We start from the raw sequence: 23,384 nt of genomic DNA on the forward strand, positions 1-23,384 counted from the left end.
GATGTGCTCGGACCTGCAAACCCTCACACCAGCAATGACCTCAGGTGGTCAGTGTCAGTGTGGGAGATAGATTGGGCACCCAGTATCCCAGCTAGGTGCCCATCCATCAATGATGAGCAGGGAGGTCCTAAGTGACTTGACGTTGGCTCATGAGCTGCCTGTCGTCTCTGTGGGCTCCTCTCAGGGCGCTCCGGATGATGGCAGCAGCTTCTCCGCCCCTCTGCCAGTGACGGTGGCATCCGTTGTGGCTGCACTGACTGGGCAGATGCCAACTGTGGCACTGGCCACTCCTTCCCAGACGGGGCCAGCACAGGCTCCATGGGCCAGAGGATGCCTGCCACGGTCATCAAAGCCAACAAGACAGCAGAGTCAGCAGGTTGTCTCCAATGCCGGGGCCAGCGAGGGGGGAGCACCTAGACGTAGCACACGCAAGCGAAAACTTAAAGCACCTTAAGCACAACATGGGCTTATCACTGGTGATATGTTTTTCCCCTACTTTTATGTTAACTATTATTAGGTGTGATGGAGAACACCTTTCCATTTAATTTGTTTTATGTATGCCAGGCACCACACCATTAAATGTGTTTGTGTTCAACAAGCCTCTGGGTGCTTCATTACTTCTGCAGGTGTAGAGTAACCCATGATGTTATGAGTGACTTGTTTGTCATTGAACTTTATTGAATGGCACATAGTGCATGTTGTTCAACAAGCAAATGTTCCCATCAGGCATCGAGTATGGAGCCTGCAGCCCTGGCATGTGGTGATGGTTCATCTTTGGTAGGCTAGCTGAAGTTGGATCAAAGCCTCCCGGGTGTCCCTGTCTCCCTGGAGGTTACCCAGGTTAGCGTCTATCCCCTCAGCGTTCTCCTGACCGTGCTTGCCCTTGGACTTAGTACTGGACTCATCATCTGCTGCCAGAGCAGCTGCGTCAACATCATCTTCCTCCACTGTGCCGCCCCTTTCCAGCACCAGATTGTGGAGAGCGCAGCATGCAACCACTATCAGCGACACATGATCTGGGGAGGATTGGAGTGGGCCCCCTTAACGGTCCAGGCATCGGAAGCACATCTTGAGAAGACCGATGGTTATCTCTACCACAGCCCTTGTGGAAGTGTGGCTCCTTTTGTACCGCTGCTCGGCCTCTGTTCTTGGATGGCGGAGAGGCGCCATGAGCCACTTTTGAGGGGATAGCCCTTGGCGCCCAGCAGCCATCCATCCAGCCGGGCTGGAACACTGAAGAGTCTCAGCACCTGGGAGTGTCTCAGGATGTAAGCTTCATGGGAGCTGCCTGGGTACCTTGCAGAGACTTGCAGAATCTGCATCCTGTGATCACATACTAGCTGCACATTCATGGAGCGGAAGCCCTTCCTGTTGATGAAGGTACCGGGCTCACCGGCTGGTGCCTTGATGGCCACATGTGTGCAGTCTATTGCACCCTGGATGCGGGGGAACCAGCAATCGCTGCAAAGCCTCTGGCTCGCTCTGCCTGGCAGGCCTCGTTTGTACGGTAATGAATGAAAGTCAATGCAGGCCTGAGCAGAGCGTCTGTCACCAGCTTGACACAACTATGGACAGCTGATTGGGAGACTCCACAAAGATCACCCATAGCACCTGGAAAGATCCAGAAGCATAGAAGTTGAGGGCCACTGTGACCTTCAGCGCCATTGGCATGGGGTGTCCACCCGCACAGTCTCAGGGCCGATCCTCTGACAGATGGAATTCACTGTCTCCCTTAAGAGACGGAGCCTCCTTCGACATTGCACCTCAGATATATTGAGGTAGCTGCATCACTGCCTGTAAATCCTGGCAGCAGGGTAGTGGTGTCTTCTGCAGCCCCTTCTGCCTTGGACTTCCTGTTGGCCCTGCGCCCCATGTGCCTATGCCTCTCCTCCCACAGGTCGCTTTCCTGGAGGCTGAAAAGAGACACCTGCCCTCCTCCCACTTCTGGCCCTCCTCAGAGGAGGTGTCTCCAGCTGAGACCACAATCCCTATTCCCAGGGTAAGGGAAGGCTGTCTCATACCTGGAAGGCCCCAAGTGGTGTGCCTCCTCCGGAGTCCTGAACTGAAGTCTGTTATTTCTGTCAAAGCAGCTCTGAAGCGAAACAAAGTTGTCCTGTTCACACAAGCAAGCAGCAGCAAGTTATAAGCTGAAGTACAAACAACTCGCATTAGCGAGCCCACTCACCCCTCTTATCCCGCCCATGGATGAGGTTTTTGAAAATGTGGCCTGCCCTTTGCACCCGTACGACGCCCTGAAAATCACACGGGCTGCATAAAATCAAAGGCAATTGGTGCCTCAAGGGCCTTAACTGGCCCGTTAATTAATGGCGGGCGCGCCTCCCGCCCTCATAGCACCCGCCTAGTGAAATATTGCGAGGGTGTGCAGTGACATCGGGACGCACGCCCAACGTCATCATGTGTCATTTTACGTTCTGGCGTGTCGGGCGCATGCCTGCGCGCCAAATGTAAAATTCTGCCCTATATTTCTGTCACTCTTCCACTTTCTGCTCACCTCTATATTCATCTCTATTTATCATCTCCAGTGTGAAATCTATTGAGGTCCATGCGTATTTAATTCATGTCACACATCTCAGGTGTGGGCCCACCAATCATGAATTTCTAGTATATATTATCTACTCCCACATGCTAAAGGTTATGCTCACAGATTAGGCTTATTTATGTTTTTATGATTCAAAAGCTGAAAATATATGAAGAACTGAAGTGCTTCAAGATATTTACTGAAAACTATACTTTTACTGCCTAAAGCAATTTGTATCATAAGTATATGTTGCAAATGTTTAAATAAGAAATTCACATTGATAGAATATGTTTTCTAAAGCTTTAATTTGTGTTTAACCTTTTCACTGACAAGCTTTGCAGGAATGATTTGGGTAACAACATTAGATTCCTTTGGCTTACAATGTTGTTGGAATTTATATGTTTTCTAATGGAATGAATTTCATCTGTTTGCATTCATTTCATGTTCTTGGTATCATAGAATACATATTTACATAAAACCGAGCTGATGCTTCCTTGAACCAAAAGAGGTCCCTACAGGAAAGGCCGACCAGTGGTTTATACGTTTAATTTATATATAGCCAGAAGGTAGATACCAGTAAATTGTTGCTAGTGGACACTTTGCTATACTATTTATTAAACCTTGTTATCAGTACTGGATTAATTGCTTTGGTAACCTATATTAGAAGCTATGCACGTCTTTCCTATCAATCTAACCTATGTGTAACCTAGGAAGTATTTATTAATAACTAAATATAGTGAACTTGATTAAAATAAAACATTATTGATAAAGAAATATTCCAATTTCATGATTTACTAATGTATAACTGAATGATATATAGTTGTATTATTATGTGTTGGTAATGAAAAGCATAATTCAGTCTTGTATTGTTTAGCCTGTAAGGGGCATCACAACAGGTAAATAAAGAGTTTCATAGAATCATAGAATCACACAGCACAGAAAGAAGCTATTGGACCAGTTTAATCTTATTGCACTGATTGAACCTGCTGATTACATGCTTAAATTCACTCAGCCCACTTCAACGGCAGCAAAGTGATTTAGGATTGTAATCTTTCTTGTGTAACATACAGTAAATTACACATCATGCTCACAATGTCAATGAATACAGTACACTGACCATTGCTGTCATTCGCTCTGCTTCATCCCCCTGCTTTTCAGCCTTACTTAGTTATCTATCACTTGATAGTGAGACATTCTTATGCTAAATGAAGTATTTTGAAGAAGATTTCACTGTAGTGTTTTCTGCTTGTGAGCAAATCAACGTATCATTTTATTTCAAGTGAATACTTTATTACTTCCACTTATTGTCAATGTACTTGGAAAAGAATATAACTAAAGGTTAACATACCATTGGGATTGAAATGGCTCAAAGGTTTAGGTAAATGAGAGGTTTGTGACCTCAATCATTATCATAACTCGAAGTGGCCTTTTTTGGGCTAATTGGAGATTAACCAAGTTCTGCACTTTTTAAAGCAATTGAGGGCTAAGGACTGGTTTATGTTTTTGTTGCATTTGTCTTTTACCTACACAATGTGGAGAGAAACTGTCACATAAGTGCTTGAGCTTGAGTGCATTGAGCGTACTAATTTGGTTATATCATATGGGAAAACCCCTGTGGATTCAATTAGACTGGGGTTGTAAAATTCCATGGGATTTTTTTGAATATTTGTAAAGTGTTGAAAACAAAGGAAAATGTTACTTGGGACCAAGTACACAATTAAAGAAGAAACTTGCAAAACCTTTATATGGCTAACCAATCCCAATATAGATCATTGTTTTGGGAATAACTGAATTTGAGTTATTCTTATTGAGTTGTCAATCCATGGACACAAGTTGGTAATTCTCCAACTGGTGTTGATAATATACATACCTAATCTATTAGTGTGTGAATAAGTGTGTAACATCTACAGGTGTGTGGGTAAATATTGCATATCAGAGGTGTGCAGAATTCTGTTTGCAACAACAATTTCCATTAATATAGCATCATTAATGAAGAAAAACATCCCAAGGCATTTCACAGAGGTGTAACCAGCCTAAAAGAGACCAAATAGAAGCAATTGTTAGCACAGTGACAAAAGTTTGGTCAAAGAGATAGGTTTAAAGTAGGGCCTTAAAGAAAGAAAGGGAGGTGGATAGGTTTAGGGAGAGAATTTCAAGTTTAAAGCCTGGATGGCTGAAGGTGTGGTTGACAATGGTGAGGCCACAGGATGGGAGGTGCACATGAAGCTAGAGTTAGAGTAACACAGGATTTTCGGTGGATTGTAAGGATGGAGAAGGTTACATAGAGAGAGAAAGAAGTTAAACACAAATATTTTCATTGCAGCAATAAGGGACTTGGGACTAGGTCAGTGAGCACTTGGTGAAGGACTTGGAATGGGATACGCTATGGCAAGCAGAGTTTTGAATGAGCTGAAGTTTATGGAGGATGAGAGGCTAGATAGCAGACCATTGTAATAGTCGAGGCTAGTGGTGACAACCACATGGATGAGCATTTTAGAACCATAGAAAAGTTACAGCACAGAAGGAACCCATTCTGCCCATCTTGTCCATGCCAACCCGAGGATACCCAGGTGCCCTTTCTAATCCCACCTTCCTGCACCCGGCCCATAGCCCTGCAGCTTACAGCACTTTAGGTGCAGATCCAGGTACTTTTTAAAAGAGTTTAAAGTTTCTGCCTCTACCACCAACTTGGGCAGCGAATTCCAGACACCCACTTCCCTCTGCGTAAAAATGTTCTTCCTCAAGTCCCTCCTACACCTTCTGCCACTTATCTTGAATCTATGTCCCCTGGTTCTAGAATTCTCCATGAAGGGAAACAATTTTATCCTGTCCACTCTATTTATTCCCCTCATAATTTTGTTCACCTCAATCAAGTCATCTCTCCGCCTTCTTTGTTCTAAGGAAAATAACCCCAACCTATCCAATCTCTCCTCGTAGCTACACTTTTTTAACCCTGGCAACATTCTTGTAAACCTCCTTTGCACACTCTCCAGAACTATTACGTCCTTCCTGTAATGTGGTGACCAGAACTGCGCACAATACTCCAGTTGTGGCCTCACAAGTGTTGTATACAATTCCAACATTATATCCTTACTTATATATTCTATATTCCTCTAGGCAACCAGGGAGGTCTAAATTTGGCAGTTCCACTCTTATTTTTATAGGGGACATGTCTACTTTGTACAATTAGGATCTCGCTTTTTAGTGCTCCTCACTGGTTTTCCACTGTTTTATCCTCCAGCAGTGTTGTCTGGTCCACCTCAGCCAAGTCCCTTCTCATTTCTGTAAAATTTGCCTCCCCCCAGGCAAGACTTTTACTCCTGCCTTATCTCTGTCCTTTTCCATGGTAATACTAAATCTAACTGAATTGTGATCACTGTCCCTGATATGGTCGCCAACTGTCACTTCACCCACTTGCCCTTCTTCATTCCCCAAGACTAGGTCTAGAATTGCATCTCCTCTCGTTGGGTTTGTCACTAATTGGTTGAAAAAATTTTCCTGGACACACTGCATGAATTTTTCTCCCTCAGTGCCCCTTATATTGTTTGAATCCCAGTTGATATTAGGATAGTTGAAGTCTCCTACTATTATTGCCCTCTTGATCTTACAAGCAGAAATTTGCCTACATATTTGTTCTTCTATCTCCCTTTCACTATTTGGGGGTCTGTAGTATACTCCCAGTGGTGTTACTGCCCCTTTTTCATTTCTAAGTTCAATCCATAAAGCCTCGATTGTTGACCCATTTAGTATATCATCCCTTCTCACAACTGGAATTGATTCTTTAACCATTAGTGCTACCCCACTTCCTTTTTTATCTCCTACTCTATTGTGTCTGAAGACTCTATAACCAGGGAGATTTAGCTGCCAGTTTTGTCCCTCCTTTAGCCAGGTCTCCGTTATAGCAATGACATCCTGCTGCCATGTGTCTACCTGTGCCCTTAACTCATCTACCTTGTTTGTAATACTCCTTGCATTGAAGTATAAACAGTTTAACCCTGTCAATTTCCCTTGCTGGACACTTTGTAAACTTTGCTTCTCCTGTAACTCCATGTCTATCACAATGTCCCTAGCTAATGTTCTACCTCCATTTTTCTGATCTGAATCTGACCTATCTGATCCTACTCCTGGGATCCCATCCCCCTGCCACACTAGTTTAAATACTCCCCAACAGAACTAGCAAAAGCCCCCGCAAGGACACTGGTCCCAGCTCTGCCTGGGTGCAGCCCGAGCGGTTTGTACAGGTCCCACCTTCCCTAGAACTGGTCCCAGTGCCTCAAGAATCTGAATCCCTCCTGGCTACACCATCTCTCCAGCCACGTGTTCATTTGGTCTACCCTCTTATTCTTGCTCTCGCTAGCACGTGGAACTGGGAGTAATCCTGAGATTACTACATTTGAGGTCCTGCATTTTAATTTATCTCCTAACTTCCTGCACTGAGCTTGCAGGTCCTCATCCCTTAGTTTACCTATGTCGTTGATACCAATGTGTACCACGACCACTGGCTGTTTACCTTCCCTCCCCAGAATGTCCTGCAGCCGCTCTGTGACATTCCGGACCCTGGCACCAGGGAGGCAACATACCATCCTTGATTCATGTTTGCGGCCACAGAAGCGACTATCTGTACCCCTAACTATTGAATCCCCTATCACTATAGCCCTGCCACTTGTTTTCCTCCTGCCCCTCTGAGTAGCAGAGTCATCCACGGTGCTGTGAACTTGGCTGTTGCTGCTTTCCCCTGAGAGGCCATCCCCCCCCAACAGTATCCAAAGTAGTATATCTGTTAGAGAGGGGGATGACCACAGGGGACTCCTGCACAACCTTGCTGAGTCTTTTACTGTCCCTGATTGTCACCCATTCCCTTTCTACCTGTGTAATCTTCACCTGCGGTGTGACCACCTTGCTAAACGTGTTATCCACGACTTGCTCAGCATCGTGGATGCTCCACAATGAGACCATCCGCAGCTCCAGCTCCGAAATCCGGTTAGCTTGAAGTTGCATTTGGACACACCTTCCGCACACATGGTCAACAGGGATGCTGGAAGCGTCCCTCATTTCCCACATCTTGCAGGAGGAGCATATCATGGGTCTGAGATCTCCTGCCATGACGTCCCTCTCAAGCCAATTACTCCCTTAAAAAAATACGCTAGCTTGGGGCCTTAATTATGTTAGCTAGGAACCTTGTTTCTTGACTAATTATACAGTACAGTACTACTCTATACTTTATTTTTAGCTCCTACCTTAGTATTAAGCAATGAATAACTTTAATAGATGGAAAAAAGCTCACCAGGATTTACTCACCAATCAGCTGCTATTTAAAAAAAAATCCACTTTCAGAAGAGTGTCCCTCGCAGGTCTCATGCACTCCTTTTGGCAGCAGGCTTTCTAATGTGGGGTAGAAATGGACAATGTTAGGAGAAGTCTTTATGATAAAGAGAATTTAATGTTGAAAGCTCAGCTCAGGTTCAAGCAGAATGCCAAGGTTTCAAACTGTCTAACAGAGTAGTCAGGCAGGGGCTGGGAATTGATGACAAAGGTATGGAGTTTGTGAAGGAGGTCAAAAATGATAACAGAGCAATGTAGTTAAACCATTATGGTACTGTTTCAAGCAGTGTTTCTAAACAATCTTTTCTTGAGGGTCACAACCTCAGTTAATAATGTACTTGATGTCCACTTTTGGGAACACTACACTGAAGTGTGATATCTGTATGGATCTACAATATACCATGGATGTACTTCCTTGATTTCAACCATGGCATTGTGGGCAGTTGCTAAATGGAGGCCAGAATTTTTTCTACAGAGGAATAAGGAGGTACCAGGGACAATTGTTCTATTAAATAATTGTATTTTGATAGGGCTCTTTCATTTGATGCATGGAAGCTGGATTTAACTCTGCCTCCAAAAGGCTTCCCCTTCCTACGTTTTGCTGCAGAGCAGGAAAAGTAAAGACAGCACTGAGTCTCATCCAAAAGAGAATCTGACACCTAGACAAAATGAATGAAGGCTCAGCTGTGTATAGAGCAGAAAGTGTGTCAAGGTCCTCAGGTTAAATTGAGCCTGACCAGGAATGGTACCTGAGTCATCCTATGAGTGCCACTGATTTAAACTAATTAACAGAAAAATCGCCAGCGCGTTTTTAAAGCACACACTCTGGAAAGTTAGTCACAAGATTTATTTTTGATTTTAAATCATTTGCATGATGAAACGTTATATCTCTAAACTGAATTTCACCACGTATTAAATAACACAAACACTTTAAAAAGTCTATGAAGCCTAGGGAGGTAACTTTACATCATTTTATGATAACGTGAATTAATAACAGTATATTTCATGCCTTCAGACTCCCAAAAACCACTTTGTTTAATTTAATAATGAATTGCTGTGCTCTTAATTTTTATGCTACATTATAGTTGTCAAACTTTTTGGATTGATTAGTGTTGTACCAGGAACTGTACTAATGGAAAAAAAAGAAAGCATTGAAAAGGAATACAAATGACTCATGCAAACTCCATGCAAAACAAACCTTTTTACTGCTAATTAGTGACCAACGGTGTAAGTGCAGGATTGATATCCGTGCAAATCCAGCAATTAATCCAGCAGCAATCTGTGCATTATGCCCGAGACCTGCTGAATTGCAATAACCGTCCTGACAGCCCTTGCCCATACTCCACATGCCTGCAAAGCAATTTTAAATATTCTGCCTGGCCACTAAATCCTCCAAGCATCCCACTTGTTCTGCATAGGCCCTGGCACAGCAAGACAACTGCCGTATATTTGAAATACACAGCAGTATAATTTGTTCACTTTGGCAGGTTTGCTTATTCAGTGCATAGGAGTTCTAACTAGTGTTTATTTGTACATAAAGTGTGCAAAATTGATCTTGATTTTAAAGAATGAGAAAATTTACTTAATTGTATATGGAGTACACATATGACCTAGCGCTATTTTGTTGTCTATGCAGCCTCTTCCATATCGTGACAAATAATCTGTTTGGAAGTGTTTCAACAAAATATCCAAATAGACAAAATTAACAGCACAAAAGGTATGAAATAATGAAATGTGAAGCAACACATAAAATATAAAGGGACTACAATGGATTTGTAGGAGGGACTGTTACCATGTATACCTTTAGTCAAGGTATTTGGCTGACTATGACAATGGGATGGTTTATGATTTCAGCTCTGGAGATTAGACTAATGCTTTGAACCTGCTTACAAATAGTGATTACTGTGTATAATATAAAGTTATTGAATTTATTTCTCTCATTATCTTGGTAGTCTGTTAGCTTAATGTGAAAGCTTTCTAGTGTCAGTGAAAATGGAGATGCCATGTGACCTAGATAAATGGATATTAATAATGTGGGACATGGAAATGTATTAGTTCATATGACACATTCTGCAGTATTAATTGTTTTGTTCATAGTAGGTTACAGGAAAAATCACTTTACTGTATGCTACATTATTAATCCATCTAGTGAGCAGATGATTTGCCTTGCTCCTGAAGTATTATATGTGGACCCACTTGTGTCCAAGTGTTAGATCCTGGCATATACTTATTTTGGAGCTTGGGTGGAAGTTAATGTGCTTAGATTTTGCAAGTTCATCCCTGATCCTATGTACCACTGAGCACAAGTGTTACCCAATTTAAGATGACTAAATTCTCATCCATATAGGATCTTTAATTGATCTCTGCCACCACTTAATTCAAGCATTTTAATACAATACAGGAGAACAATGCAGACTTGTGTCTCCAGTTAACTTTATGATGGTTATACACAACTTTACAAAGGGCTCTTGGGCATCCCAGTAACACATTAAAGAATACTGCATTGGAACTCAGATGATGCAATGCTTTATTAATGACAGGAGCTGCATTCTCCAAGTAAATTTATTTGTGCTGTAGCCTCACTAAAACAAAGAGCAACCACAGAAGCTATGGTTTAAATTCATTGAGCTTTTGAGATGTTAAAATGAAAATTAACTTACATTTACAAGTTAATTTTATATCTTGCTGGCTCATACTTCAGCCAATCTATGATATATTTGTGCGCCGTCCAACATTATTCTGTTTGAACTGTCATTGGCAGAGACAAAATTGGATTGGAAATTGCGGAGAGACTATTTCTTGTCTTTTAGGTGAATATAGGTCACCTACACAGATTTCTTTATGATCTCTCTGGGTGGGACAAAGTGACTGAGATGCGTGTCACTATATTGGAAGAAAAAAAATAACTACAGCCGCAAATAATCTTTCAAATTGTCGAAGCCATACTGCTGTGAAACACATCCGCATCCATTATGGTTTTTAGCTATATCCCTTCTGTATTTAATGTGCTTGACTTTCAGCAAGAAGCTTTCTGAAAAGACATTGCCTGAAATTTTCCCCTGATGCCAAATGCCCCAACTTTTATCACTAGTCATTAAGTGACACCTTATTGAAGGCTTGCTGAAAGAACTAGCCAGAGTGCTTGATCTAGGCGATGTCAAGCAGCAGATGTGCAAACTAGACACTAAGAGTGGGCAATTCATTAGTGCCCACTACAGCTGGCTACTTGTGGTCAGAGGCTTCCTTTTCCAGATTTGCATACTGGCAGACCAGAGGCAACCTTTGGTCAGTTAGAGCAGTGAACCTCATCAACAACAACTAAAATGATTGTAATAAAAACAGAAGCTGCTGGAAACCTTCAGCAAATAAGAGAGAGAAACAGCATTAACATTTCAGGTTGATGAACTCTCATCAGATTATTTCAGATTTCCAGCATCCGCTGCATTTTGCTTGTGAGCGAAAATGTTTGTCCGTGTCCTAAAAGTCTGTTTTGACAAACTGAAGGAATGACTTCGGCAAGGAAATCTCTGATTTTGTGATCCATGGCTAGTGAGAAAGTATTGGATCCTTGCTATTTCACATCTTGCTAGGTTTAAGGAAACATATCTCTTTGTATTCAACAGCGTGCTGATCATTTATTTATTATAGGTACAAAAGTACCACATATTTAGAACGTTTATCCGATCTGCCCTTTTGAGAAAATATATAACATGTGATATGCTTTAGTGCACAGAGCAAGAGTTCTTGTTGCATTCTCTAGGTTGAATGCGGACTCCCAGCAACGACAACAAAAACATGCATTTATGTACTGCCTTTAATGTAGGGCGGAATCGTCCCAGATTTGCACTAAGTGCAGTAGCGGGTGTGAAAAATGACGTTTTACCCATCACCACAATGGCTGGTTTTTGCGCCGTATCATCCGCTTTCTGCCTCATTAATGATGCAGCCACAGGAAACATGCTGTTTTGCTGGCGGGCGGCCTCTGAATCACCCGCCTTGCTGTTACCTCACTCCAGGTCCATATCTAAATATCAGCTGTGCACACAGTTCTCAATGCTTACATCCCAGGACTGCTTCAGTGAAAGCCAAGAAGAATGCAGTGATCCGTCACTGGAATGTATTTTGGAGGCCCGTGGTATGCCCTCCACTCCCGATCTGGCCACTGGAGGTCCAGCAATCTCACTACGATGGCTTGGGAAGTGGTCAGTGCCAACGCTGCATAGAAGATGTTGGCCATCCAGTGCAGAAGGAGAATGAATGATCTCTTCTGTGCCTGCAGGGTAAGGCAACCATCTCATCACTCTGAACTCTCACACTCGCAAGGCCATCACACGTTCACTTACACCTCACTCACTGCCAACTCAAGGGACATCACCATCCATTCTCACACACATACCCTTGCATATCCATCTGGCCTCATCTCCTCTGGAGACTGCCTCCTCAGCCCTCACCATGTTGAGGTCACTTGCACAGATCAACATGTGCCCGGATACATACCTTGGGATACCCTCCTTCCCCAGCACAGCCCTCCCCTGCAGCCTCTTCCCTTGCCTGAGGTCACTTCTCCCCCTTCCCCAAGCAAGCCCTAGCCCTCCAGCCACTGAAAAGCCACCTCCACCCCCTCCACTTATGGCTGGTCTGGTGGGTAGAGACCTGGCCGCGAGCCCCCTAAAATTGATGTGGTGCTGCCTGTGAAGCCTGGCACCGATGACCACTAGCTCTGCCAGAAGCAAGGTAGGCAAACAAACCTCAAAGTCCCGAGCGAAGTTCAACTCACCAGGTGCACGTTGCTTATGTACAGTTGTGAAAGACATTGGCGTATGTCCGTCTCTGGACCTGGAGGATCCAGCGTTGGGGGATGATCCAGCTTTGGGGAATAAGTCGGCATTGGGGGATGAGTTGGCATTGGGGGTTGCGTCAGCTTTGGGGGATGATTCAGGTGAGCAGGGTTTATAATGAGATGTTAAAGCATTGAAATTAGGTTCCTGACATGCCGGCAGGAAACACAGCCTGCCATTGACGGGTGGAGCAGACGATCGCAAAATGGTTTCATGACAGTGTAAAACTGACTTTTGGCCTTCTCGCCATATTGTCTGCTCATGCCCCCTATGATTCCTGCCCGCCGGGACCGGACAATTCCACCCATAGTAAAATGTCCCTGGGTGCCACACTGAGCTGTTACCAAGCAAAATTTGACAACGAGCCATATTAGGAAAAGAACTTGGTCAAAACTAACCTTGATACTGGACAGAAAAGGTTGCACTCTGAATTAGAGGGAAAATGAGGTCCATTATTGGAGAGACTGGGAACACCTGAGAGAATATCCAATATAAAAGCCCTGAAATGTGATCTACGTCTAGACCAGAAAACAAACCAGTGAGGTAGCAACGATTTCTTGACTGCACAAGTTACTGTGTAACTTACAGTCGGTGAAACATGAGGGTTTCATGATTCAGCTGCCTGATGGTTTAACTTAACAGGAGAGAAACGGAATTCATCATGAACCAGCTGTTGACACTTTGGCCATGAAATTTGATAATCCAAAAAAGCGTGCAAACTTCATGTTGCCTGCTAATTTAAATGATTGCAGCATGCAGTCAGTGCTAACAGTACTGCTGAGTGGCTGTATGCCTAAGCAAGTGGTGCAAAATTGTGGGAAGACAACACAGGTTCAAGCTAGGTTGCATGATCTAAAGCCAAAAACGGACCTCTTCAAGGGCAGTTGCATGTCGGCTGGAGCAGGTGTTGGAAGTCAGTCCAAAAGTGAATTTGCTGTTAGAAAAACACAAGAATGGCAGAGAGTGGGCTCAAAGATTTTCAGATGCTGGGGGCATTACTGCAAGAGGTGGAGGGGAGAAGAGATATATATCCTCAGGAAGCCTTCCAGACAGACTTGTGGAGGCAAAGCCAGGAGTCTAACTCTGGGAACCTGGATGCAGTTCATCTGAAGTTCATTCACCTTACATCATCGTAATCAATGTCAATGAATATATTTTCAAGTATCGTATCCCACAAACTTTATGACTAGCCTCGCCTACTGCTCAATGCTGTACTTTCCCCATTACTCACCTACTGACCATCTCTCTCAATCACGGCTCATCTTGGGCTTCAACTCACCCTCACACACTTAGCTCTACTACAAGCCTTGCATCTAACAGAGGCTGTGACCAGCAATGGGATTGAAACCATTGGAAGATTTGCCCACACCTGATCCTTCTCCTCACATCTCATTTCCCCCTCATCCCAGAATCTCTTCTGATTTACAAACTGCAAATGGTGTAAGCATGTACCTCTTGCTTTCCTCCACTCCCCTCACCACAACACTACCCTTGTGTCTTCCTCCTTCCAGATAGCAACCTGGTCAGGCAGTGGTGCAGGAACTAGAGGTGGAAGAGCAGGAAGACAGTGATGAAGAAGAACCACTGTCCACTTGCATTCACATTTGCACCAATGAACTTAGATACCATCACTAAATGTACTCGAGAATAGCTTAGAGGTGTGATCTGCACATGGTGAGACACCGGGCATAAGTGTCCTGCAACCAGGTTAGGGACAAAGAGAGCCCAGGTGCCAGCCCAATGGAGGGCAATCGTCACACGTTGCTTCTGCTGTAGAGTACTTAGGTGAGAACCTTGATGGATGACCCACAAAGGAAGGCTAATGGCTATGCACAATGAGAGGACTGGTACATTTGCAGGCCTGCCAGAAAGCCTGTGGTCACTGTTAAGGAACACGCAGGAGTCAGGCACCAACTTGGCATAGGCTTTGCACAGAACACGGAATCTACCTTTTTCAGCTCGGAAGAGGCAATGGGTGGAAATTTCTTTTATGCAACAAGTTGTTATGGTCTGGAATGCACTGCCTGAAATGATGGTGGAAAAAAATTCAATAGTAACATTCAAAGGAGAATTTGATAAAAAGTTGAAGGGAAAATTTCTTAAAGGGCTATGGGAAAAGAGCTGGAGACATGGGATTAATTGGATAGCTCTACCAAGGAGCCAGCACAGCCTGATAGGAAAAATGGCCTCCTGCCCTGTATTATTTCATGGCTCTAAGAGCGGAATCGTCCAGTCCCATTGGTGGCAGGTGTGAGTGTACAATATGCCCTACTGCATGTTGGGAATCTAATTTCACTACTTTAGCATCTCATTATAAGACCTGCTGGGGGATTCATGGGTTGGTGTTTCACAAGTGTTCATAAGGGACATGCACCTGGCGAGCTGCACTTCACTTGTGACTTCGAGGTTTGTTTGCCTACCTTGCTTTGGGCAGCACTCATGTTCATTAGCACCAGGCTCCGCAGGCAGCACCACATCACTTTTAGGGGGGCTCATGGGCAGGTGTCTACCTACCAGACCAGCCGTAAGACGGGGGTGGCTTTTCAATGGCTGCAGGGCTAGGACTGGCTTGGAAAAGGGGGAGAAATGATCTCAGGCAAGATCTCAGGGTGAGGGCTGTACTGGGGAAAGGTGGGGTGGGTATACCAGGGTGTGTGTGGGGGCAAATGTTGATCTGTGCAAGTGGCCTCAAGATAGTGAGGGCTGAGGAGGTTGTCTCTAGAGGTGATGAGGTCAGATGGAGATGTGAGGGTGTGTGTGAGAGAGTGAGTGGTGATGTCCCTTGAGCTGGCAGTGAGTGAGGTGTAAGTGAATGTGTGATGGGCTTGTGAGTGTGAGAGTTTAGTGATGAGATGGTTGACTTACCCTGGCAGCACAGAAGAGATCATTCATCCTTTTTCTGCACTGGATGGCCGACCACTTGTATGCAGCGTTGGCACTGACCACCTCCGTCACCATCTGCGGCCAATGGGCCTCCATGGCACCCAGTAGGCATCCCAAGGATGTTCCACTGAATCAGGGGGCTGCGCTCTTTTGTGCTTTTGGGGGAGGCCATGTCTTCACCGGAGCAGTCCTGGGCTGCAAGCATTGAGAACTGTGTGCGCAGCTGTGGTTTAAATATGGTGCCCAGCATGAGGAAGCGGTGAGGTAACAGCGTGGCGGACAAAACCGTAGGCTGCCTGCCAGCAAGATGGCGTGTTTCCTGTGGCTGCATAATTAATGAGGTGGGATTGGGACGATGCGACGTGAAAACCCGCCATTGCGTTTGGCAGGTAAACATCTTCCTTCACGCCCACTACCACACTTAGTGCAAATCTGGGATGATTCCACCCTATGAAGTGTAGCTGCCAAGTTCAAATACTGTCTTATCATAAGTAAGTGTAAGAAGAAGGTCATTGTAAGCAAAAATCATGTTTAGCATTGTGCATTCTTGAAATGTCTGTCTGGCTTTGCTCACCTTACCTGACCTGATAAACCTGTGAAACTTTACTGGTTGCTTGTAAGTGGGGTCGTTGAGTTGTCACCGGTTGCCCTAACTACCTACTCCTATATTTTTTTGGGCCATTTTCCTTTGGGATACTGCACTGCTCCATACTGATAGGCCTCTCCTTCCTCTGCCCCACTTCAGGCCATCTATGGAATTGAAAGCTTTCTGCCCTCCTGTAGACCTCTCAGACAACAGCACTGAATTTTTTCAAAAGTAAAAGTTTTATATTATCCGCATAAGCTGCTGAAGGTCTCAAAGCCCATCAGTAAAGTTGCTGCATTCCACTGCCTTAATGGATCATTTATGTAATTTCTGATTCTGGCTCGCCTTCACTTGCAGTCAGGTTGTATCCAATTGGAACATCCAGGCATATTACTGTCTGCACTCTCAGATGGAAAACGGCCATTTGTATGAGGTAGTGAAGCAAGACCTTTGCCTGTGGTGTTGTAGTGCAGAATGGATTCACGCCTTTAGCAAAGGAGCAGAGCCTTGGTGTGAAATTGGGAGTGTGCCATTGAGGACTTATGCATGTAGGTGCAGATCCAACCCCCCTATTCTGCCTGGCTTCACAGTGGGGAGTCTGCCCATTTGTTGTTCAAGGTGCTCCTCAGTATGGAATGCTATGCGGCACCATTGGTAAAGAGTTTGGTTTGACCATCAGCATCAAAAAAACGAATGTCAGGTTCCATACCAGCATCAATCAGCATTGTTAATGTTGATGCTGGAAGTTGTTGAAAGCTTCATATATCTAGACTCCACAATCACCAGCAACCTGCCACTCGATACTGAAACCAGCACGGGCAATAATTAGCGAAGCTAGCAGAACGTTATCTTTTATTGTGAGGAGAATTGAATACAAAAGTAAGAAGGTTATGCTTCAGTTATACAAGGAACTGGTGAGACCACATCTGGCATACTGTGTACAGTATTGGTCTTCATATTTAAGGGAGGATGTAAATGCATTGGAAGCAGTTCAAAGAAAGTTTACTAGGCTAATACCTGGAATGGGCAGGTTGTCTTATGAGGAAAGGTTGGACAAGCTAGGCTTGTATCTGCTAGAGTTTAGAAGAGTAAAAGATCCTGAGGTGTCTTTACAGGGTGGATGTGGAAAGGATATTTCCTCTTATGGGAGAATCTAGAACTAAGGGTCACTGTTTCAAAATAAGAGGTCACCCATTTAAAACAGTTGAGAAGAATTTTTTTCTCTCAGAGGGTTGTGAGTCTTTGTAACTCTCTTCCTCAAAAGGCAGTGGAAGCAGAGTCTTTGAATATTTTTAAGGCAGAGCTAGATAGATTCCTGATAAACAAGTAGGTGAAAGGTTATCGGGGTAGGCACGAATGTGGAGTTAAGGTTACAATCAAATCGGCCATGATCTTATTGAATGACAGAGCAGGATCGAGGAGCCGAGTGGCCTACTCCTTCTCTTAACTCGTATGTTCATATATTGCAAAAGATGCAGCCTTGTTCAAGCTGAGTAAGAGAGTGTGGAACAACAGCAATAAAAACACAAAATGCTGGAAATACTCAGCAATACTTAAACATCATCCATGGAGAGAGAAACAGATATAACGGCTGGATTTTCAGTTGCTGGTGGGGTGGGAACCAGTGCGGTGTGATTTGAAAATTGCTGGATCCTCTTGCCTCCAGGACAGTTTGCAATTTTCAGAGGCCTGCAAAGGGGAGGGAATAGGAAACCCGCTTGCCTCCAATTATTGGCCCTTTAAACTCTTTAAGGAGCCTGTTGATGAGCCTGTCCAGAACAGAATGGAATTTTCAATCTTTCCGGACGCAGTTGAACAGTCTGTTGCATGTTAGTGCACAGTCATTGAGGTTACCACAGGGCAAAAGAAAATTTGTTTCCATTTCAGTTTTTTTGTGAAGTGTGTAGGGTTAACTAGCATCAGGTTAAGCACTGTACCTTGACTTGGCGGCCATGGCCACTTTGTGTTGTGTTTATCCTCCTGGCCCTTTCTTGAACTGCCTGCTCTCACAACAAGCCCCCAACATAGCTGCCACCTGCCTTTCCTGCCAGCAGCAGACAGGCAGCTCTCGCCTCCTGGAGGTGCTCAGAAGCACTAATTGGACATTGAGCTCGCCTCTTTACCAATCAGCCTGTTTACATTTAAAAATGGTGTTCCAATGCATTTGCTGCCCTTATCCTTCTAGATGGTAAAAGATGTGGCTTTGGAAGGTGCTGCCGAAGGAGCCTTGGCAAGGTGTTGCAGTGCATCTTGTGTATAGTACATACTGCTACCACGGGTGTGTCGAAGGTGGAGAGAGCAAATACTTGAGGTGGTGGATGGGGTGCCAGTCAAGCGAGCTGCTTTGTCCTGGATGGTGCCAAGCTTCTTGAGTGTTGTTGGAACTGTACTCATCCAGGCAAGTGGTAAGTATTCCAACAGACTTCTGACTTGTGCCTTGTAGATGGTGGACAGGCTTGGGGGAGTCAGGAAGTGAGTTATTCACTGCAGAATTCCCAGTCTCTGACATGCTCTTGTAGCCACAGTATTTAGATGGCTAGTCCAGTTCAGTTTCTGGTCAATGGTAACCCCCAGGATGTTGATTGTAGGGGATTCAGTGATGGTAATGCCATTGAATGTCAAGGGGCAATGATTACATTCTCTTTTGTTGGAGATGGCCATTGCCTGGCACTTGTGTGGTGTCAATGTTACTTGCCACTTATCAGCCCAAGCCTGAATGTTGCCCAGGTCTTGCTGCATATGCACACTGACTACTTCAATATTTGAGGAATAGCGAATGGTACTGAAAATTGTGCAACCATCGGTGTAGGGAAGGTCATTGATGAAGCAGCTGAAGATGGTTGGGCCTAGGACACTACCCTGAGGAACTCCTGCAGTGATGCCCTGTGACTGAGATGATTGACCTCCAACAATCACAACCATCTTCCTTTGTACTAGGTATCACTCCAACCAATAGAGAGTTTCCCCCATAACTCCCATTGATATCAGTTTTGCTAGGGCTCCCTGATTCCACACTCGGCCAAATGCTAACTTGATATCAAGGATGGTCACTCTCACCTCACCTCTTGAGTTCTGTTCTTTTGTCCATGTTTGGACCAAAGCAGTAATGAAGTCAGGAACTGGGTGGCTCTGGCAGAACTCAAACTGAGCATCAGTAAGCAGGTTATTGCTGGGCAAGCGCCTCTTGATTGCATTGTCAATGACACCTTCCATAACTTTGCTGGATGGGCAGTAATTAGCTGGGTTGGATTTGTCCTGCTTTTTGTGTACAGGACATACCTGGGCAATTTTCCGCATTGCTGGGTAGATGCCAGTTTTGTAGCTGTACTGGAGCTGCTTGGCTAGGGGTGCAGCTAGTTCTGGAGCACAAGTCTTCAGAATTACTGCCAGAATGTTGTCAGGGCACATAGCCTTTGCAGTGTCCAGTGCCTTCAGCTATTTCTTGATATCATGTGGAGTGAATCAAATTGGCTGGAGACTGGCATCTATGATGCTGGGGACCCCCGGAGGAGGTCAAGATGTATCACCCACTCTACGCTTCTGGCTGAAGATGGTTGCAAATGCTTCAACCTTGTCTTTTGCACTGATGTGTTGGGCTCCCCCATCGTTGAGGATGGGGATAATTGTGCAGCCACCTCCTCCAGTTGGTTGTCTAATTGTCCACTATCATTGAGGACTGGATGTAGCAGGACTGCAGAGCTTAGATCTGATCCGTTGGTTGTGGCATCACTTAGCTCTGTTTATCGCATGATACTTATGCTGTTTGGCATGTAAGTAGTCCTGTGTTGTAGCTTCACCAGGTTGACACCTCATTTTTAGGTATGCCTAGTGCTGCTCCTGGCATGCCCTCCTGCACTCTTCATTGAACCAGGGTTAATCCCCTAGCTTTGTGATAATGGTAGAGTGGGGATTTTGCCAGGTCATGAAGTTACAGATTGTGTTTGAGTACAATTCTGCTGCTGCTGATGGCCCACAGTACCTCATGGATGTCCAGTTTTGAGTTGCTAGATCTGTTTGAAATCTATCCCATTTAGCATGGTGGTAATGCCACATAACATGATGGAGAATCTATCATTAGGGACATGCTAACAAGCCACTTGGAAAATTGTAATATGTTTAGATAATCAACACAGGTTTATGGAAGGGTTTGATAAATGTATTAGAATTTTTTGATGATGTTACTAGTAGGGTGGGTAAGGAGGAACCAGTTTATGTAGTGTATTTGGATCTTCAAAAAGCCTTTGATAAGTGCTAATTATTACACAAAATTAGGGCTCATGTGATTGGGATAATATATTAGCATGGATCGCGGTTTAATGGAGCGCATAAATAACCAAGTCATTTTGGTTTGGCAGACTGTAATAAGCAGGGTATCAAAAGATCAGGTCTCAGTTATTTACAATCTATATCACAGACTTTGAGAAGGTGTTGGTGGTGATCCACTGCATTGAACCACTGGAGTCCTGGGGCAGGATTTTTAGGATGGGGGTGTTTCCTGCCCCACCACCTGATGAGTCAGGGGGTAATGCCTACCCATTGATCACAGAAGCCCTACAGCCATTTAATGCTCCAACGAGCATTCGTTGTCAGGAGACAGGACTTCCGCCCCTGGCTCGGCTGGAAGAGAGAGCTGCCGGTCTAGATTAGATTAATTAGATTGGCTGGCTGCCCTGTAGTCCCAGCAGTGCCAGTGGCAGCAGTGGCCAGGACTGTAAGCAGTCCCCAGGTTCTAAATCCTGAAGTCTAGGACCAGGTGAGTTAGCGGGTGGCGGGGATAGTGTGGGTTCACATGTCAGGGAGTGGGGGGGTGAAGCCTGGTTGGGTAGGGATCGCGGGCAGGAGCCTTGATAGAGAGGCCGGGATGGGGGGGTGGGGAGGAAGCACCAACAGGGGGCAGACCTTGAGGGGTGGAATATAGAAAGGGAGCCCCTAAGGGATGCACTACCCCCTACCCATCCTTCCCACAGAGGCCTGAGCAAGATGACCTGCCAGGCTCCCTTCCTGCTGCTGAACTCCTCCTGCCAACCTGAAAATTGAGACTGGGCAGAAGTGGCCCTTAAGTGGGCAATAATTAGCCACTTAAGGGCCTCAATTGGAGTGAGGGAGGCTGGGCCATCCTAGGTCTCGCTCGACCCACGTAAAATTGTGGACAGGTCAGGGGCAGGAGGGAGGGTGGCAAGATGTCCTCCTGGGGAATTTTATGGCACCCCCCCCTTCAAATGTGGTGAAAACACCTCAGCCTTATCTTTCTCACTTGTGATGGGTTCTGCCATCATTGAGGATGGGGATTATCATGAAACCTCCTCAAGTTATTTGTTTAATTGTTCACTACTATTCACAAGTGGATGTGGCAGAGCTTTGACCTGATCTGTTGGTTATGGGGTTGCATAGCTCTGTGAGTGGGCAAGAACATAAATGGAATATAACATGGGAAAGTGTGAAGTTATCCACTTTGGAAGGAAAAGTAGAAATTGAGATTCCTATTAAATGGTGAGAGACTGCGGAATGTCGGTATTGAGGGGGACCTGGATGTGCTTGTACGTGAATCACAAAATGTTAAGATGCAGGTACAATAAGCAATTAGGAAAGCAAGGAGTATGTCAGTATTTATTACAAAGGAATGAAGTATATAAGTGAACTAATCCTACTGCAATTTTATAGGACCTTCTTGAGACCACATCTTGACTACTGTGCACAGTTTTGGTCTCCTTACCTAAGGAAGGGTATACTTGCCTTGGAGGAGTGCAACAACGGTTCACTAGATTGTTTCCTGGGTGAGGGGATTGTCCTATGAAGAGAGATTGAGACCAGACATGTATTCCCTTGAGTTTAGAAGAATGAGAAGTGGTCGCATTGAAACATAGAAAATTCTTAAAAGGCTTGATAGGGTAAATGCTGGGAGAATATTTCCCCTGTTTGGGGGAATCTAGAACTTGGGAATCACAGTCACAGAACAAGGGGTCAAACATTAAGGGCTGAGATGAGGAGATATTTCTTCACTCAAAGGGCAGAATCATCTCAGATTTGCACATAGTGTGGTAGCGGGCATGAAAAAGGTCATTTTAACCATCAGCTGCAATGGTAGATTTCACGCTGTATTGTCCCCTTCACAGCACATCCCCCCTCATTAGTAATGCATTCACGGGAAACACACCAGATCGCTGGCGGGTGGGCTTCGATTTGCCTGCCATGCTGTGATATCAATGCTCCTTCGCTCCGGGTGCCATATTTAAAGTGCACCAGAGCACAGACTACTTCATGTCTATGCACCAGGACTGCTCCAGGTGACAGATGACCCCCAGACAAAGAAGATGGCAGCCCCCAAATTTAATGACCCCCCTCTGGATGCAGTGGAAGGGCGTTGCGATGTCCTCTACCCCCGCTCTGGTCGCAGGAATCCGGCCTGGGAGGCAGTGGCAGCAGTAGTCAGCACCACTGGAGCACAGAGGAGGTCAGCCATCCAGTGCAGGAAGAGGATGAATGCTCTCATCCATTCTGCCAGGGTAAGTCAATCACCTCATCACTCTCAACTCACACACTCACAAACCCATCATACATTCACAGGGATCTCACACCTCAAGGGACAACACCACTAACTCTCACACACGCCCTCACATCTCCATCAGGCTCATATCCTCTGGAACTTGCGTCCTCATCCTGTTCATGGCTCCGTTCACCACACAAACATTCCATGCAATGCCACGTGTTCTGCTCACACTCTCTCCATCTGTTTTCATGCAGCAGAAGCTGGCCCACAACAGCAGGGAGAGGACCTGGACGGAGGGTGGAGTGGCCAGCATTAGGGCCCACACTCACTTTGAGGAGGGTGTCATCGTGCTGACTGGTGAGGATGTGGACCGTGCCTGCGGTGACAGTGAGGTTGGTGGCGAACATCCATGTGAGAATCCTGCACCACATCATCTCTCTCTCTCAATGCCACTGTGAGTTCTCTCTCTCCTACTTTTGAATCTGCTGCCATGCACTAATTATCTCTACTTTAGTTCACAGGGAGCTCTGCCAAGTGACCGACACCCTCAGCCAGCCCAGTCCCTTAGCTCAATCCAGGTCCTCACCACCAGCCAAGAGGACACCTCCTCCAATAAAGAGCTGGAAATAAGCATCCTGGAAGACCATCACAGCGCTTACCCACACCCGGCACCAGTGCAGAGACACACACCTCCATGGGACCTAGATCTAGAGCAGGCTCGGGTTCGCA

The sequence above is a fragment of the Cetorhinus maximus genome, chromosome 9 (assembly GCF_964194155.1).
Source record: "Cetorhinus maximus chromosome 9, sCetMax3.hap1.1, whole genome shotgun sequence".
NCBI lineage: Eukaryota > Metazoa > Chordata > Chondrichthyes > Lamniformes > Cetorhinidae > Cetorhinus > Cetorhinus maximus.